This window comes from Ixodes scapularis, unplaced genomic scaffold (assembly GCF_016920785.2).
Source record: "Ixodes scapularis isolate PalLabHiFi unplaced genomic scaffold, ASM1692078v2 PGA_scaffold9__187_contigs__length_104089568, whole genome shotgun sequence".
In the NCBI taxonomy this organism is placed as follows: Eukaryota; Metazoa; Arthropoda; class Arachnida; order Ixodida; family Ixodidae; genus Ixodes; species Ixodes scapularis.
In genome coordinates this window covers 31,987,253-32,006,976 of record NW_024609884.1, presented here as the reverse complement: position 1 = coordinate 32,006,976, position 19,724 = coordinate 31,987,253, and the positions used below count along the sequence as shown (strand labels likewise).

The window sequence follows — 19,724 nt, the reverse complement described above, 5'->3', positions numbered from 1 at the left end:
GGCTAAAAAAACGTGCAAATTGATCAATTAGTATCTTTAAAAAACTATTACATTCTCGCGAATTATTTTAATTGATCTGGCTCTCTAATACTAATTGCCGTCAATACTGCATTTGCAATATGACCCCCAAAACCAATAATACAAATGTTAATCAACATAGTTTTGTTAATTAGTCAACCTACCAGGACGATTATTCCCTCACCTAGTGTCCAACGAGCCTGATAACTACACGGTGAAAACAGCACTCGTCTTCACCCCTTTGTCTAATATTTTTTTAATTAAAATTAAATACCCTGTAGTATCCGGCGAAGGCGAATAACGGTGTTCCAAAACGCACGTCGGATCGCGAAACGCACATTGCGCGTACGAGCGTCCCGCATATAAGAGGCGATTCATTGTCATCTCCTAATGTGGCTATTTCCTCGTTCAGATGGGCTCAAGAGCGCCTTAAGACCGTGCACGTTCCTCTTCCGGCAAGCAAAGCTTCTCTCCGGACTGTCCGAGCGAGCCGCTTAATTTCTTCCCGAAAGGAACGCGCGCGCCGGGTAGACGTAGAATAGTGCCGATTAGCGCCATGTATGTCCAGCTGGCGCACACGGATGCGTCCGTCGTGACGTGATCCTTAAAGTTGGCCAGGGAGCTAAAGGTGCAAATTTACATGTTCAATTGCCGACTCGCGCACAGGCCCTCTGACACCGACGACGAGTGAATAGGCAGCACGCCAGCTGCAGCCCCGCGACACAATGTTGTTCGCTGCTCGGTACTTCCTTCGAGAGCTGAAAACGTCGGGTTTCGTGAAATTCCAGAAGGAACGGGCTGTCAGAATTAAGATCCTCGCTGGTGTATCGAAAGCTTCGTCTACACGAGAGCTGTCTCGGGCCTATCGAGGCTCATATACACGTTTGCAAGTCCGGTCCCAGGGTGCCGCCATCTTGCCCAGTGGGGTGCGCTTGGGAGCGGCCATAATCCGATTATGACGCCTTAGCAAGGCTTCGTAATCGGATTAGGACGTGTCCAAGCGCACCCCAGCAAGCAAGATGGCAGCGCCCTGAAGCCGGACTTGCAAACGTGTATAGGAAAAGAAAATATTTAAGCGACCGCCGCCTGAAACCTGCACCGGGCGAACGTGGTTCAGGCTGATCATCGCGAATGTGACGAAAATTTCGTATCGCGGGAGAATTCACCTTAAAATTCGATCCCCGAAATTCCCCGGCTTTTTCTAAGTCGGAAATCTGGATTAGTTCCATGCACCAAAACAGAAACTCTACCAAATATGCGCCATAGGGTTGCCCGACAGTCTGGCACGAACCGGCAGAGACGGAGAGATGGTCGTGAGTGCCTCGCTGAACAGAACAGCGGCCGCAGAAAACTAAAAATACTGTCGCCGCCAAGATCCGCGAAAATACGGAAAATGTCGGCAGTGAGAAGGTCGAAAAGCCAACAGGGATAAAGCGCGAGCCGAAAATGTTTCAAGGCCTTAGGGCGTTCGTTTACGGACCACAATGTTACGAACGACCATATGGATGTATCCCCGCGCGTAATGAGAAAACTCATCCGCGCTGCCAACCAAAGAGTCATCAAGAGACGGATGCGGCGACGAAAACACGAGGATTTCCGCTCTCATCGTCGGACACACCTGCTCCGCCTTTGCAGGCGCCTCTGCTTTCCCCGAGATGCTGGAGAAGAAAACGCGACTCAAACTGTCTATGGGTGGTGACGTGCCACCCGTTTTCCAAAATGGCGGTTATAGTGAGGGTCGGAGATGCGTGCTGGTACACGAGTTGCTGAGCCTGTCTAGTGTGCTGGCTTCATTGAGAGACGCTAATTGTTACCGCGCTCATACGAGGAAGCTAGGGTGTTATGCGCGCAGGTCACCTCTTTATTCTGAAAGCAAAAACGCTATTTAGTGTAATATTTACGCCGGGAGACACGTTTTAATTCAGGAACGAAACCGAAACTAACTTTTATTTTGGATTTAATCTCTCGATATAGGTATTCATTTCGGTTTCTCTCCCACCTCAAGACGTGCCTCACAGCGTAATTATTATGCTAAACAAATTATTCGCGGCACCTTTATTTTGTGATATGCATGTCCGATCCAGGAACTTGCATATATTTTGGAGAGTTCAGAGACCCTTTAAAGACGGGGCCTTCCATACACCTTAAAGGTAACGGAATATTGTATTTGTTGAAAAACTCTGCGTTGCTAAATGAGTGTTCTTGGAGCCTTTTTTTTTTTTTTTTTTACCAGGATAAAGATCATATGAAATAATCACCTGCGGGCACTTTAATAGGTTTTCGGGAATTTAGATGATTAATTGCTTTAGCATTATTCCCAGCACAAGGATAACAGAATCAATTGAAATTTTACAAAATATCACCACGGGTGATGAGCTAAGAATATGTTCAAAAAAACGTACAAATTAAGAAATGCTGTTATCACTACAAAAAAAAAATTACACGAGGACATTCAAGACTGCTTACGTGTAGGAAGGCGAAAGCATTATAGTCCAGGGGGAGAAATGTTTTCGAGTAATGTTTCTACACGTATTAAAGTTTAGGACAACGTCGATGCTGTGGCGTATTTGAGTGGCCGGCCACGTTTGCCTGCGGAAGCCGCCGTAGAGTAGACGCTGCTGCCGATGTCGAGGCCGCAGATGTAGACGCGGTCGCCTCACAGTCCATCGCACCAAGTACACAACAAGCACAGATGAAGTCCGAAGCGCACCTTCTGCACACGGCGCTCCGGTGGTGACCTCACGCTCCCGCACTTGAGCGTGAGCGTGAGCGGCGCGTGCTTGATGGCGTATTTTTATGGCCATCTTTCGGGCACAACGACGCCGCTTTTTCGCGTAATAGGACAAGTAAGGTCGTTCAAGAGGTCTAGGAAGACCTCTAGGACGACCTCAAGGACGACACCAAGGACAGTGTCGTCCTAGAGCGTACGACTGAGCGGCGTGTGTCGCTCAATCGTATTTTTATGGCCATAGACGCCGCATTTTCGCTCAATGGGACAAGAATGGCGCCTTCTGGCCCAAAACAAACTCCGAGTCGGACAACAGAAGAGTGTGTTTTTTAAGGCAATGCGCGACGCATAGGACTTTATATTACATCAAGTATTTATGTCTATATTGATAACGATGTCAGAGTTTTTTATGCGCTAAAAAGATATCAAAATAAGACCTTTCATTAAAGCCTATTATGGTTAAATGGGGTATTTTTGTGAACGTATTTGGGGACCTACATTACGGCAATTTGTATTATTAATAATACAATTAAGATATTTTAATAAATAGTTTTCCAAACTCCAATATAATCTGTTGATTTTAATCAGAATTCAAACGCGCGAACCATGGCAATCCAAAAGTTGGCAAATTATCATCACTGGGGACAATTGCAGATAAACAAGTTATAAAATACTAATAGTCTAAACATTCTAGCTAGTCTGAAAAATTCACGTAAAATGACATTAACTGTGGGTAAAGCATATGGTGATATCAAAGTCGCGACTTTTGGCAATCAGCAAAACTCCCAAACTCAAAGCCAATCCTTAAGGACAAAAGGCTCCGAATTGCGAAGAAAGCAAGGGATTCCGTTGCTGCTGTTTTCATTACAAAGCTACCCAGAACATTTATTTTCTTTCATTATTACGCACCGCCGTTTTGCCAATCTCAGCTTTTCCAGTTCGAAGGAGCGCCCACCCGCTTGCGCGTCTGCTCACTGCAGTACATTTCGTTGGCGCTGGAAAACCGGTGAAACAGTAACGAGTTTTAGTATTGCGTATACGAGCAAACGCAAACACAAAGTGTTTACATTAGCGTTGCGTGTTCCCCACTGCGCGTGCGTGGAGCCCAAAATTGCTGTTTACGGTTTTAACGGAGCAAGAGCATCAATGGCCATACTGCGCCAAACAAGGTAGGTCAATAAAAAGGGGCGAGTATAATTAAACTATGGCGGAATAGTTCTATTGTTTGCAGTTTGCTTAAAAATCCGATATTTTCCACAAAAAAAAAAAAGATCAAAAAGACGTTTGAATGAGATGAGTGGTCGCTCACCAAGTAGCAAGGCAGGGTGAAATGGAATACATACTTGTGAGCCCCCTATTGTTAACCTCTGTGTGCTTAAAGCCCCCCCCCTCCCCCCCCCCCCCCCCCCCCGTATTGTTAACCTCTGAATCCCCACTCGGACTGCCACAATCGCAAGACTTCAAGTGTTGTAGGCAGTGTTAAGTCTTGGTGGGGGATGCGGACATGTGCGAAGAGAAGGCCAGTTTATCTGCAGCCTCGTTGCCAGCAATGCCCACATGTAGCAAAATTATTTGTTGGCTTAGTTGGTTGAACATTACGAAAATTAAAAAGCGCGAAAGACAAGGACAAGAGGGAGAATACACAGAAAAAGCGCTTACTCGCAACTGACATTTTAATTCGGAAGATGAGGAAGACGAAGACATTAAAGACCCTAACGGTAAATGTTACAAATATTTATGAGAAAGGAGTGAAAGGATCTGAAAAGACTGAGAATTAAAAAGGTAAAAAAGGAAATGAGTAAAAACAAAAGAAAATGGTAAGCTGCTTTTTTTTCTGTTCGAGTCATTAACTTTTTCGGTTGCTTCACCTGCGTGTGAAACTACGGGCATCACAATATCACACGATCAGCAAAATAAACCAAACACAACTTTTCTTGGCGAAACACTTTTTTTTTTTTTTTTCTTCTTTATCAGACGCGATTTCTGGAAATACTCGCGCATGGGGACAGAGGAAGGGATCCACTTGAGAGCAATGCGTGACTCGCGCAACGCTTCTCTCGAGAAGGGAGGCGGAGAGGAGACCCCTTAACACGAGGGGTCGCCCGTCGCTGTGTTAATGGACGGAACAACTACAGCCGCCCCTGCGATCCATTTGGACACATTGACCATTGTTATTCACAACGATGAACGTCGGCAGTGCGCCGCAACACAATAAAAGCGCCCGCCGCAGCCGACTCAGCGCGCTGGAAACGAGAGCGGCTCCTGTCGACACCTGCAAGGAGGTCTCCCGGACACTCAAATTGCTCGGAAAACGCGACGTTCGCCGACTGTCTGTGTGACTGTGTGCCCCCTTAAAGGGGCCCTGCAACCATATTTAAGCGTCTACCTTTTTTGCGGTTTCCACGTCTCTTAGGGGTCGGGCAAACCAGCGGGCACGGAGAGAGTAACTAAATATCAGTGCGTCATATTTTAACCGGACGACATGGAAACCTCCTCCACCGACGAGGGCGACCCGCGGTACCGAAAGCGCGCAAAATGTGACGTCTTTGGTCCTGGGCCTACTACTGGTCAGAGCCGCTAAAAGCTTCCTTTTAGTCGAAATACAAAATATAAGTGGCGCGAACCGTTTCAATTATTTATAAAAGTAGTTTTTGTTCAGTTTTTTTAGATAAAAAAAAAACAAAAACAAATGCAGTTTATAAAGTACGAAAACAAGAAAAGACCCGTCGACAAACCCGCCACCAAGCGGCAGAAAAGGCGGCGCATACTAGAAAAGAGTAGTGGGATCATAATGCAATTAAATGCGAAGGTGCAAGCGAGCTGGACAAGAATGACGAAAATAATCCCTGAAGAAGGGGAACAAGAGGGACAAAGGACAATCATAAATCTCCAAACACAGCTAGGTGACTGGTGCGCAACCGAAAAGATCCGCCTGGTCCGGGTATCTAACCCGGGATCTCTCCATTACAAGTGGAGCGATCTACCAACTGAGCTAACCAGGAGTTAGACGTTAGTAGAGAAAACGGGTTTTATCAGCTGCCACCAGTCGTACACCAACAAGGGTGAAGCTTGCAATTTAATGTTATGATTATAATGCAAAACGGAGGCCACATTGGCCTCCGTTTTGCGGGCGTCACGTGACAGCACTGGATCTCGCGATCGCACCTCCCGTCGGATTTCCCGCTCTTTCGTCGTCTGCTCTTCGTTAGATCCTTCCGTTTCGGCTCCCATCTTTCGCATATATCAGCATCGAAACCGCACTCGCTACCTACATAGGAGTCCACAATGACCTGGTGATCAGCGTGAATGTGATTATCCTAGCCTGCTCGTTGATCTTGCGACGTCGCCGCGCTCTGAAGGGAAGGAGACGCAGGTTTTGGATCCGGCCGAGTTGGTTCTACCCAAGGAGGTTACCTCCTTGGTTCTACCGAAACACCGAAGTACAGGTCAGTGCATTGCTGCCCCGGTGGCGCGCCAGAGATGAAGGCTACTTTCGAAAGTGTCACGAAATCAACACGACATCCGTCACAACACAGACGACATGCAACAAGTGCCACGGAGAAACTCACTTGCAATTCCGAATTCCTCTGCTATAATTTCTCAGCGGTTGTTCTTAGCGTCATTATCTAGGTAGTCTGGCTGCGTCTTGTCATATAAAAAGGGAAACAGTCGCACAGTTTCAAGGAACCGCTCCGTTGCGGAAGGCATCGGGGGGAAATAGGGATAGCAGACGATACGAAACACTTCCTTCGGAACGTGAAAGACGCGCCGAGGACCGGCTTGAGCGTTGCCATGGCATCGCGACGTCACTACCTACGCCACCTCCCATTGGCTCCTCTCTTCTGCGGCGTGCGGCGCCGAGCTCTGAACCGCGCACGGAGCGGTTGACTCTGCGGCGCCGTACGTCGCGCCGTTGAAGCCGAAAACTGGTTTCGGTCGGCAAACGGCAGCACCGACCGTCGCGCCGCAGGCCTCCGCGACGCGATGTGGTCGTGCCTTTACACAGACGGGGAACTGTACCGGCGTGCAGTCTGTGTAATCACAATTGGGCAATGCACGTTAAAGACCCACGGCTCGTACTGCACGGGATAAATTGTGCACTTTTATCGTTCAACCCTTCTCATCAAATCGCAAAGGCAGATAGATCGACCTTTCGCGTTCAATTTGATTTGCGCCCACACCGAGACACTGAACGTGAACGGACGTAGATGTGGCCCGAAATCGTGTGTATACACCTCAAAAACTAACACACACACAAAGAGACTATATATATATATATATATATATATATATATATATATATACAGGTTTGTGTTTTTTTTTCTCTCTCTTTTTAAGCTTTACCGATTTGTTTAAAACGAGGCAGGAAAGTTACACTTAGGCGGTCTGTGCAGGTGAGTTATACGCCCACGGGGGCATTATGTGGGTGGCTAAGCTTTGTGATAAGTCGGCTAATCAATTAAAATTCGTTAATTAACTTTTTCATTAGTGAAAATAGACATAGGATTTCAATTAGAAACTTACTAAGCGTCATCGAAAACCACTAACTCTTTTTAGAAAGACTTGAAGCTCATGGGAAACTCTGGGGCGCGCCAAAGTTACCACTCGTGAAGCAAGCGCAAAGCTAGCAGTGGCAGAACGCGATGGCGTCGCGTTCCGCCACTGCTAGATTCGGATGATGTCAGATATTGTCGAAATATGCTCCAAGCCTTGTTTTGTTTTTTTCGTGATTCCGAGCATTCTTCATTCCACCAAGGCTTGGGACGGCGTGGGAGTTGTCCCGAGGTCACGGGGATTGCCATAATGGCTTCCTGGAGGATGCAGTTCGTTCACTTCGTCAATCGAAAGCTTGTCAAGAGATGTGCATGCGAGCAGCGAGAATTACTTGAATTCTAACCAGTTTGCCTTCTCAAATTTCCAGCGGGGAGTTCAGGTGGCGAGGGTCCCACCTGGGTTATTCAGTCCTAAAACAATCGGCATGTGGTCAGTGCCTAAAGGATTAGCTGTAAGCTGCCATGAAAACAGTGATAATAAAATACGTTCACTTATAGAGAGGTCAATTGATGTAAATGAGTTTGTGGGTGGACTAAAATATCTAGGTTTCTTTTCGTTTAACAGACACAAATTTGTGGACCAAATAAACCGTTCGACTATTGCTCCATGAGTCTCGCACCTAGCACTGCGCCATAACGGATTGTCTGCATTAAAATTCTCAAAATAATTAATGAATGGCGGAGTTGAGCAATGAGTGACTCAAGGTCTGAGTCACTCATTGCTCAACTCCCCCATTCGGAAACCCGGTTCCGGGTTTCCGAATAAAACCGAGAAAATCTGAAAATTCCTCGCCCGTAAACTATACGCCAAAACACTGTTATTCAAAAATACGATTAAAAAAAAAAAAAAAAAAAAAAAAAAAAAAAAACGAGACGTTTTACATTAGTTTTGCTATATAAAGAGCGCGGACACAGCGGTACCGAGGAGACGCCACTTCTGTCTCCTTTCAGTAACTGCGGACGATTAACGAAGAGAATCCAGGGGTTTAAAACAGTGGAAGCCATATAAGATCCCGCAGTTTTTTGTTTTTTTTTTAAATCTTAATTTTAATTAAAATTGTTTTCTCTCTACGTACTTTCTTTCTTTTAACCATTTCTTTTCGCGAGTAAGTTTAAAGAATTCGCTGCATTACTAAATTGAACTCGGATAAACGAAGGGTAAACAGACATTTAACGGAGGTAAACTCCGACACGTTCTTAATTTTCGATATAAAGCAAAAAAAATAAAAAAAATGACGAAGGTATGGAATATTAAAAGTAACATAACCGGTTGCGAAAATTTTGAATCGTATATCGTGTAGCCGAAGAAAACGCCCAAGGCGACTCGCATGCGCTGGAACAACCGAAAAAAAGACCGCAGAGCGCCATGGGAGGTACAGGAATTGCGGAGAAGGTCGCTGTGTTTTCATTTTTATCCCATAGTTTAAATCACGTAGTCATTATTTCGTTCTCTTCCATTATACACAAAAGCTATTGAAAGAGACATTGATTAAAACACACTAAAGAAGCTTCTTCTCAAATAGAGTCACTATAAACCCGCTGGCCTTGCGAGTTCACCTTGAGGCCGCAACAACGACGAAAGAAGTAAAAAACAAAAAATCTTTTTTTTTTTTTTTTTTTTTTTTTTTGAAGCACGGTTTGCACGTCGATCGGGAAGACTGACGCCGATGCTCAGAAACGCGTAACCGCGGCCACGAGAAAAACAAACTAGGTCGCTCGTCACTTTTCTTGGCCGTCGCACGCGCCGTGGGCAGTTGCTACGCAAGCAGCTTCCACGCGCCAGGCAAGACAGCCAAGGCTGACAGACGGTGGGCGCCGGAAGAAACGAGGGAAGCAAGTCAGCTGCGAGACATGCTTTCCACCAAAGCCATTCATGCGACGTGTACAAATAAAAGGAGACGGGGCAAGGCTATTATGCACTTCCACGAGCGGTGAACTGAAAGGATAGCGTAAAGCATTTTCTCGACATCGGATGTTGAATCGTTCGCTCGGTGGCGATCTCTAATTTCGGCGTTCGCGCTGACTACAGAGTCAAGATCAATATGAGGATCAAAATTTCCATATGCTCGCATCATCAGCTAAGGGTATACAGTGCGTGAATGTTGCTGGCTGCGCGCCAAGATCGAAGCAGGCCAGACGATGCACCCTAGCCTAGACAAGCCGGAGTAAAAACAACACAGCGAGCAGGATCTATAAAGTCTGTGACAGGTCAAGAACGAAGTGGAAGTTCCTACCGCCCCTTTCCACTTCAGCGGAGCCAACGGTGGAGAGAAGGTCACCTCCTCTCCAGCGTTCTCACTACTAAAGTGGAAAGAGGTGGGGAGGGGCTTCCACTTCGATCTTGCTCGGTCACCAACTATACTGCCTATTTCAAATTAAAAAAAAAAAAAAAGACGCAAGCCACTCACGTTCTCAATTTTTTTTTTTTTTTTTTTGGGGGGGGGAGGGGGGGGGGTACTTACAACTATCAGCATCTTAATTAACTCCTTGCGCATTTAAAACATGACAATATTCGGACATATTTAAAGCGTACCCTAAAAGTCGTTTCCATTCAAATTTGAGACTTCCCATTATAACTTCTCCCGGCGTCCAGAAATAGAAAATAAATTTCGAGAGTCCTTACGCACAGAAGAAAGAAGCAAAAGGAAAGAAAGAAGAAGAAGAGGAGGAGGAAGTGAGAGAGAGAGAGAGAGAAGATAAGCTCCAACCTCGGAATGCGAGATTTCAGGTCTAGACACATCGTCCGCCGTAGAGCTGCATGACACTACAAGACCGGATGCGGATATTGCGTGATTTCACTGCACGCACTTCCCATAAATCTCGCGCATAAAATATGACGGCCATAAAGTAAGCGCCGACCACCGGGAATAACGCGCGCCACCGAACAAGCGAGAGCCACAGGCAAAGAAGGAAAAAAACACACCAATTCGCCAACGCAAAGGCCAGGCCCATACGGCCCTTTTAAAGCCGCCTCAGTCAAATTGCCAGGCCTGGAGATGGCCTCCGAGCACGGGTGCTCACGGCGCTCTCGTCAGGCGGGGCGGCCATCAAATCCGACTCGAGGCGACCGCACCCTAAAGAAAAGAATAACTTTGGAATAAGATAGCGGTGTACTCGGTGCATTCTGCACCCCTTGCGCGTGCGTTCGAGGGTCATTTAACCGATCCGATATGATGGATGGTCTGAGAAATTGCGGAACACGGGGAACATCTACGTTCCACTGAACATCGCTAGGCCGATCAGCGAGTAATACCTCGTAACGTGTCAGATACTTCCGTGTAATAGGAGTGTAATCGGCTAAAAGAAGCTATATTTTCGTCTTCGGCGCCGGATTCAAATTACAATCCCGTTAGCTCATTACCGCCACGGGCAAATGTTATGATTCCACGGAATAAATTTAATTTAGAGAAAAAAAAAAAGTGTGCATAACTTAGAAGAAAAAAAAATAGCAGTGACCGCTTTTATATATTCAAAACTTGTGTTTGAAATTGAATTCAGGAAAGGAGGGGACGGGAAGGAGCTCGGGCTGCAGATTTGCGAGTTCAGACATCACTTTTACCGGTTTAGAAAGGCGTTCTGAAGCGAATTTCGCCTGTTGCAGTTGGAATGGAACCGAAACGAAACGTTTCGTCCGCGCAAAAGATGACCCCCAGAGTACACCGTTCACATTGCCAGAGTATGGACGTGGGGCACGCAAAAGTTTCTGAATTGGCTGTAAGCACCGCGTTTCCAGATCAGTAGATCCCTTCACGGTTAACAGGTTGATCATCCGCATACAATCCGCATCCGCGGACTTCGTATTCGTATCCAAATCACATATCCGTCATGCTCTTAAATAATTATATCGGCGTCCGATCCGCATCCGACCCTCGATCCGCGCATTCATTTTACATCGTAAAATCAAGCACGAATAAAAAAATTAAAAACAATTGTCCGGGTGGTATCCTAAAAGCCGTCTGCTTACTTTTGAACAAAGGACTCTTTGTGTCAGAACACGGAGAAAGCAATTTTATCGTATACTGTTTTATCATATCTATAAAATAAGCCATCATCCTTCCAGAGACATTTCCCATCGCTGGAAAAGTGATTGCAGTTACGAAATTGTCTTGGGAGTCCGTGACACTGACACTCAGTCCAGAAAATGCGCTCAAAAGAAAGTAAATATCAATATTTATTTTCCTTTTTGCTTTGTAAAACCCACTTCAAGCAGATGCATATTTTATAAACATGAAAATTTACAAATGACAGACTAATAACATTGTGTCATTTTATTTGGGCGAAACAATAAAAAAGTGGGAAAAGAAAGGCGCTCACTCACCGCAGTACTCGTGTATATGTTGTAAGGCGCGAGTACCCCACTGGGAAAATATCACAATCTTCAATAATGGCAACACCTCCTATTGGTTTCAGTTTTAAATACAAACTTGCAACTGCATGCTCGTACTGAGCACTATAGTTGAACAGACGGCCCCAAATTTTACGAGGGGCTTGAAAATGGTGCGATATAACCAGACTTGTACCGTAAGCATTACAAGTAATCAAATTACTTGTAATCGATTACTTTTTGGAGTAATTTTGTAATCAGTTGATTACTTTTAGTAGGCAGTAATCATAATAGTAATCTGATTACTTCTTGAAGTAATAAAAATTACTTGTAACCGTTACTAATTTTCCACGGTAACCCCCCCCCCCCCCACACACACACACACAGACACCTTTTTTTTAATGAAATGACAGAAATAAAATTTGCGTCTTTTTCCAACACAAATTTTTTTTTTTTCTGCGGACCTGTAGGAAACAAGGTCAACTTCTCTGTATGTATAGTTTCTGTAAGATGTCAGGTTTTTCTTTTCTTTCCTCTTTTTTTAGCTGGGAATGGGATTGGGGAGCCCCAGGAAAGCCCCAGTGCACGACAAAGGCCATTCAGGACGAAGTCTGAGGGAGCAGAATGAGTCTTCGTAAGTCCTTCGTTCAAACTAGCCCCCTCGCGCACACACACAGAAATACGAAAAAAAAAACAAAAAAAAAACACAAAACAATCCTGCTTACGGCACCTACTCGCAGCCCCTAGGAGAGCCAGAACCGAAGAATGTCTAAAGCGGATGCAAAATATAACAAAGCCAGTTCAAATACACGTCAAGATCACATATTTTCCTACGTGGTCTTTGCGACAAGCAAGGTTTCGAGGTTCGAGGTAGTTCATTGTTATGAGCGCTAAAGTTGTAAGTCTTCACATAATGAAGTAATCGGAAAAGTAACGATTACTTCTTAAAGTAATGTCCAGTTACTTTTGCTGCCGAGTAATCAAGTAATCTAATCGAATACTCTTTAGCCAAGAGTAATAGTAATTGTAATCGATTACTTATTTTTAGTAACGTGTACATGACTGGATATAACTTTATAAATAGCTAAAGTACGTATCAAAGACCAGATAAAGAAAACACTAAGTTTTTACAGCAGGGCCAAGAAAACCCCAATTATTATTATATATATATATATTTTTTTTGTAGTCAGTAAAACGTACATTAGCTATGTTATTAAGTTGTACCACACGGCTATCAAGCCCCTCATAAAATTTCGGGCCGTCTGTTCGACTGTAGGGCGCTCGCTGTACGTCGAATTGAAGTTCTGGGGTGTATTATATGGGACAAAGGGTGTAACGATACACCCTTTTTTCTTGAGAGTGTCGCAATCTCGAAACTGAAATTTCTACAGAAGGCCCAATCACACAGAGGCGTTTGCTTACGTTACGTTAGAAGTCACCGGAACATCCGTGCCTGGAATGTCGCGTGCAAGGCTACTCCTTCAGCTGCTTGCCACGCTTGACACGAAGCATGCATGTTCCGGTTACTTTCGACAAGCAGACGCAAGCTGCCGTAACACAACGTAACGTACGCGGACGATGCTGTAAGAGCCAGCCTAAAAGAAAAAGACACGCGGCCCCGCCCATCTCGAGTTATGTCCATAGTTGCAGAGGCAAGGGCGCGCGCGCGTGACTTTGTTCCGTTTTTACGCGAGTGCGCGTGGACACAGGCTTTTGTGCGGTCTCGCTGCATGCCTTGTCTCCTGGTGCGTTTCTTGTGTTTCGGGCGTGAACTTTATCAACGGGCTCCGCAAGCAGGTGCATGACCGTCGCCATGTCTCATGCTCGTCTGAACAAGCGCGTGCAATCCTGGCAAAGCTGCCTTCACGCGCAAGCTGCCCGTGCTAGCTAGTACGCGGCGCATCATGCACAAGTGGCCTGATCCTGTACACCAGTGGTTCCCAGCCATGGATGTGTCGGGGACCCCTTGCGGACCGCTGGCAGTGATGGGGGACCCCTTCCAGCGGGGGGAGAGGGGGGGGGGGGGGGGGGGCGTAAGTAAGTTAACACATCTGGAGCATGAAACAGGTGCCTTTTATTTCTACGTAGCAGAAAAACATAAAACAAAGGCACATTTGCGCTTCAAACTACAAAAAACGTGCCAACTAAAAAAAAAAGATTTTTTTTTTGTTGGGGGTCTCGCGGACCCCATGCAGAAGTGTTTTCGCGGACCCCCTGGGGTCCGCGGACCCCTATTTGGGAACCACTGCTGTACACCATAAACTTCTTTACGAGACGGCTGAGGACGTTTCGATTGTGAGAAAGCTATATTTTGTTTCTCACCATAAGAAAGAGCGCGGTCACAGCCGATAGAGGGCACACAAACACGGATACACATACTAAAGTTGCGAGGTCACGATGCATTCACTGCGCTTGATTGGCTTAGTCGCTTATACAAGACGCAGCACAAGATACGATGAATGCATGAATGTTGTGACGTTGCACTTTTTGGAGCTCTCTGATTGGCCTTATCGACTTGTAGCGTCAGTTGAACTAAGACTTCAAGTGAAACAAAGTATGGTTCTTGCTGAGAACGTCCCGACAACCATTTTACTACCCTCTTCTAAACAGAATAAAAAAAAAAAAGGAGAAACCGAGTTTTTCCCAATTCCAACGTGGGAAGGATTCCAAAACAAGAAATTATAGGTGGTCTGCGATGAACTTGCTTGGTGCACCAAAGAAGCATCGGCCTTCTAACCCCGTGGCTGTGATTGCGTCCTAACACGCGCATGTTCCGCGTAAAGAAAGGTGTATAGGAGTTCACGGACTTGGTGTACAGTCTGTCCCACTTGGTTGTGACGATACCAGCTTTTTCAAACAGAACTTAGCAAAAAGAGTCCAAAACGTATCAATCTGTCGTCAAGTGCAAGTGCGAGAACAGGTTCGCGTCCCTATAGAAGCAATATTTAAATCACGCGGCGCGTATCGAATGCACGCGGAGCTATACCTACGCGAAACAGATAATAAAATCAGGAATCTCAAATTCGTCCTCACCCAAACTTTGGGTCAAGCCATATGGACTCATTGAAAGAAAAAACCGCCCTTAAAGCCAGCGCGCAAGCAACCGAGCACACTGCGAACAACGCCAGCGAGGCGGCTACGTCGGCGCGCCAACGGTGCTGGGCCCCTCAAATACAGGCATAATCAAGTTTATTCCTCCTCCTCGCAGCATTGCCAGTCAAGCCCAGGGCTAAAGCGGAGCAAGAATCCGAAAGCGCCAGTGGCGGCCGCGACGGTGCAGCAGCCTCATTACACGCCCGGACAATATCCAGGCCAGCGGGGCCCAACACACGCCAACAAGACACCGAAACAGCCCCCGGGGCACGCGCACAGCTATACATATAGCGCCGTTTTCCTCCATTTGCGAGAATTTCAGGGATTCCATCTCGAGTGCGCAGGCAACGAGGGAGAGGCCGGCCGGCTGTTTAGACGTGCCGAGTGCCAGGCACGGTCGAGCGGTATTCACGACGCTCCCCCCCTCCTCCTCCTCCTCCTCCCCCCCCCCCCCCCCCCCCCCCCATGGTAGCTCATTTCATCCACTCAACACCCAGCCGTGTGCAATGCATACAAAGCGCGCTCTCCGCAAAATTTTATGTGCATTTGAAAAAAAAAAAAAAAAAATCGCCGGAAACTTTTTAAAGTCAAAGACACCGTGCCTCTTTTTCTTTTTTTTTTTTAAGCGCTTTAATTTTTGGCGACCGAATAAGAATTTGTGTTGAAACCGAGAGAAATGGTCGACAAAAGGAAAGGAGAGATTTGCTGGCGCTAGTCATCGACCGGCTTAACGATACATGATCCGCAACGTGTAGTCGACTGGGGACGCACGTTTCGTCTGCTAGATCTTTCTCTCGGACGAGAGAACGCAGCATCGATGACGACGGTACACACCGCGATGCCGAGAGCGCGAACGCTCAGCCGCCAGTATTCGCGCGATTCACAGGGCGGTGAAATGTTAGGACTTCTAGCCTGAGCATGTATATATGACGACCGCCAGCCAGGCAGGAACTAACTCGTCACATGGAGGTGTAACCTAGCGACCGTCAAACGACACGTACTTCTAAGAGCAACCAAATGTGTAGCTATTTAAGTTTGCATACCACCCAATCGACACTGAAAGCGATCAGCACCACTCACCTGCCAGCGGCTGATACAGGTCACAGAATGCTTACCTAGAGGAGAGAAGTGAAGATAGGGTTAGCATATCACCTTCAGAAGCATACTGGCGCGTTTATGAAATCACCGTGAAAACGTTTCTTTCAACAGTATATAAAACCTTCAACGTCGAACAGTACGGACCGATTTGCAGGGTGCATTGGAAAACAAGCACGTTGATACATCGAACGACCAGCAGTTTCGTTACCCGATCAACATCTTAAATTTGTCGTCCCCCCCCCCCCCCCCCCTCGGTATTCAATATTGATGCAAGGTAGGTTGATATGTTGAAGGCAACAGCAGTTTGGTCACGCGATTTAATTCTTAAAAGTGTTTAATCTTGTTCAGTCTCATCTCGAATCATATCTCGCTGCTAAGACGCTTAAAATAGGTAGCGAGGTAGCACCACTGTGTAAGAGAACGTAAATATAGAAACTTGTCGTGCATATTTGGCCTCCCTCGGCATTTAATATTCAAGCGAGGCTTACTGTGCGCGATACGCGTGGGTGAAGTCGCAGGCAAGAAATCTTCCCAGAATGCTTAAATAACGTGTTCTTTATCGCATGCCCATGCCCCCGCCCCCTCTGACTTCGAATAATGTTGTATTACTACACAAAGCAGCCAAGCGTCGCCTTCGGTAACCGCGTCAATAACTAAAACCAGGCGAAAGTTAAATATGACGAGAACGACATTTTTCTGTTTGCAGAAATTTTCGTTCAAAATTTGAATCACCAGCACGAATCGAAAGGATCTGACGAATCCCGAAAGCGCGAATAAAAAGGCGCGGTCCAGTCGTGGCGAGGTTATAGGAGCGTATAAAGCCCCGCTGAAGTTTGTTAACGCCAGTTTCAACTCTGGTACTTAATAATGAAAACAACCCGAAAGGGCGCAGCGATCAAACGGCTGCGTAAGACGGAAACCTCATTACACGGCACGGCAGTGTCACAGGTCCGAGCTGCAAGCGGGCAAAGCAGCCGAGATTGCAATTAGGATAATCAACGGCGCACGCGCCCGCCGCCCCTGCGCCAGCACACCAACAACAACCCCGTTGGAGCCGGCTCTCGCGTCCGACGAACCGGGCGCAATAATCGGCTAGCCGCGAACTGAAACACACAAATGACGAAGCACAGCGGGGACGAACGTGGCAGCCAAGCCGGGCTGCAAAGGCGCAGGTCTCTCGCGCGCGTCGGGGGGCAGCACCGACGGAGACAAAAGGACCTCGACGGAGCGAGGCACAATTAAAAGCAAATGCGTCCCGTCCTCCATTCGTGGCACGGAACTGAACCGAGCGAGAGAGAAAGAAACAAACGACAAAGAAAAGGTTATATAAACAAGACCCGCCTCAGCGACCGAGCTGGTGACGGCGTCGACTTGTGCAAGTCACGCTAGCCCTAGCGGAGCTCCCGAGGAACGAGCAAAGAAAGAAAGAAAACCGCACGGGGTACGGGTGTTTATTACTTATGCGGATACAGGTACGACGGAGAAAAGGTGCCTTGCTTGTGCACGTAATCGTTGTTGTTGTTGTTGTTGTTATAGCTTCGGAAATTATGCTTCCAGTTGTGTGGAAGGAAGGAAAAGGAAACAGAACGATTTGACAGTGGTCGTACAAGATCCGGTCAAAATAAAGCGCGAGCGGAGTAGACAAGCAACCAGAAGAAGCAGAGAAAAATGAAAAAAAAAAAAGAAGAAAAAGGCCATCTCCTTGCCCGAAGTAGCCCTGGCAACTTTCTGTGGGAAAAGCTGACCCTAATGTCACTGGGCCGTCAAGAGCGCCTTTGTCCGAAACCACTTTCTGGGCTCCCCCCCCTCCCTCCCTCTCTCGCTCCCTCTCTCTCTCGCTGCCTCGGGGAAAGAAAGTTTTCGGACCCAGCCCACAAAGGCCTACACACCTGCGCATTCCAGGCGGAAGAGAAGAAACCCGGAGAGCCAAACCCGGACCGGAGGAAAAAAAAAAAAAAAAAAGACAGCGAGGAGGAACTGACGAGAAGGGGGATAACAATAAACTGGCCGTAAGTCGCTCAAAAAAAAGAAAAGAAGAAAAAAAATTCCACATTTTGTCGCCTTCGAAAGTCTCCACACCGACAGCGTGATTGTCCGAAAAACACCTCAGATTTCACCGCATCCCCTCAATCAATACCTTGGAAACACAGAACAGCCGCAGTCCAGAGCACAGTAACAAACGGTCAATTTTTGACGCCCCCCCCCCCCCCCCCCACACACACACACACAAAATAATAAACGCGGCAAAATTTCGCACGCAAAGTCCGGCAAATTTAGAAAAAAAAAAAAAAAAAAGATAATTGTTTTTGACAGTAGTGAACACAACAACCGAGCTTTCTTTACTGCACTGACGGGTGCGAGACTAGTCGACATTTCATTACTGGAAGCCAGGCAAATCTACAGGCTTGCCGGGTAAACACGGGCCACGATAGGAGAAGCCCTGCAAATGACAGCGCCACAAGCGGATCGCGAGGCACAACAGCCCAGCGCAGATGTCAACAACAGAGCGCCAAGACCGCACCTCCGACACCCAATGGAATCGGCCGCCCTCTCGCGAGAGGAGAGAGAGCCGCTGCAAGAGTGCCGTGCCCCCCTCAACCTCGGGACCTCCTCGCTGAAGACAGCGCGGGACGGCCGAGGAAACCAGTTGGCCTCAAGTGCGCCTCCGCGGACGACCAGCAGACCTGGCCGTGCAGCTTGCCCCAAAGGATTAAACACCTCTCGGAGCGCGCGAATCTCAACCTGCCCTGGCGCTCGGTGAGTCAATTCTCCGGGATGGCGAGTGCCCGCCCGTCGGCTGCTCTGCATGCGTCCGTTGTGCGCCGATTCTGTGTGCGTCGAGAAGCGCCAATGACCACGGACCTGTGCCTGCCACGGTCTCCGGTCCTTCGGCGTTTCTCGAATGCGCGCGCTTTCGTATCTGTTTCCGCTCCTGGTGCTGCAGTGCCTCGCGCGCCAACGCCGAAAACGTGCCCAGGCACAGACAGGTGCGCCTGACGTGGGCGCAGGAACTGTACGCGCCGGTTTGCGTCCCCGTGTGGATACGCGCTGGTGCATGTTCTCGTATCCGTATGGTAGGTTCTGATCGGCGTCGACACTTTTCGCCCCTACAAAGTTGGGTGTTACGGAGTGCTTGTTTGCGTGTCTGTTTCATAGTAGCAGAGTGTCACGAAAAGGTTACCAGTAAGCTAGTTCTTTATAGTTCGGATTCGTGGTGCCAACATCTTCATATATTTTACCGTGTGGAGGTGATCAATCCCTCGAGGTGACGAAAGAATGACCGACTTGTCATTTTCGCAACCAAGTTTCCGGCAAAAAGCCAACCAAACAAGCTAAGTAAGCACATAACAAAACCCCAATTGCCATAGATGTGAAACTTACGCAATCGTGTTGGCGCGTCTACTCGCGCTTTGCTTTCACAAGTGGCTGGCTCGGTCAAGTCTACCTCCATTAACATTTCTTTCCACGTGAAAACACAACCAAAGAACTTATCCGAAGGCAGATGATCCGATCAAGCTTTCCTCTCACGGCGACACGCGTGGCGACCTTCAGACTGGATCAGTGCACGGGAGAAAGGAGCGCTCGGGGAAGACATTCCAGGATTCCAGTGCGAAAGTAGCGAACAGGAAAGAATGCCAACAATCTCGAATCAAGAGAGAACTTTACATCACGACACAACAAATAAAACAAGTTTTGCAACGCGGGACCGAAGCAATAAAATTGCGGGGGAAGGGAGGACTATAGGGATGATGTGGATAAGAAAGAAGCGTCAAGTTTATGCGCACCGCCCACCGCAGCGGTTTCCGTTCCAAACGTAGCTAAAGTTTGTGACGCTCCCGCAGGTCCGGCTCCGGCACGTCTTCCGACCTTGAGTTTCAACAAAAGGCCTTTTGCCCTCGTGCTGTCTTCA

General features: G+C 47.3%; 2 protein-coding genes across 2 annotated transcripts in view; one reads left to right on the top strand and one right to left on the bottom strand.

The window, feature by feature from the left end:
• Positions 1 to 19,724, bottom strand: part of LOC8034357 (rab3 GTPase-activating protein catalytic subunit) — a 284,365-nt gene that overhangs the window by 150,860 nt on the left and 113,781 nt on the right. The window lies entirely within an intron of this gene.
• Positions 18,460 to 19,724, top strand: part of LOC8034355 (leucine-rich repeat and fibronectin type-III domain-containing protein 3) — a 64,887-nt gene continuing 63,622 nt past the window's right edge. The window contains exon 1 of the mRNA XM_029968476.3: positions 18,460 to 18,571. The gene's annotated coding sequence lies outside the window, so the exon portion shown is untranslated. The remainder of the gene's footprint in view (positions 18,572 to 19,724) is intronic.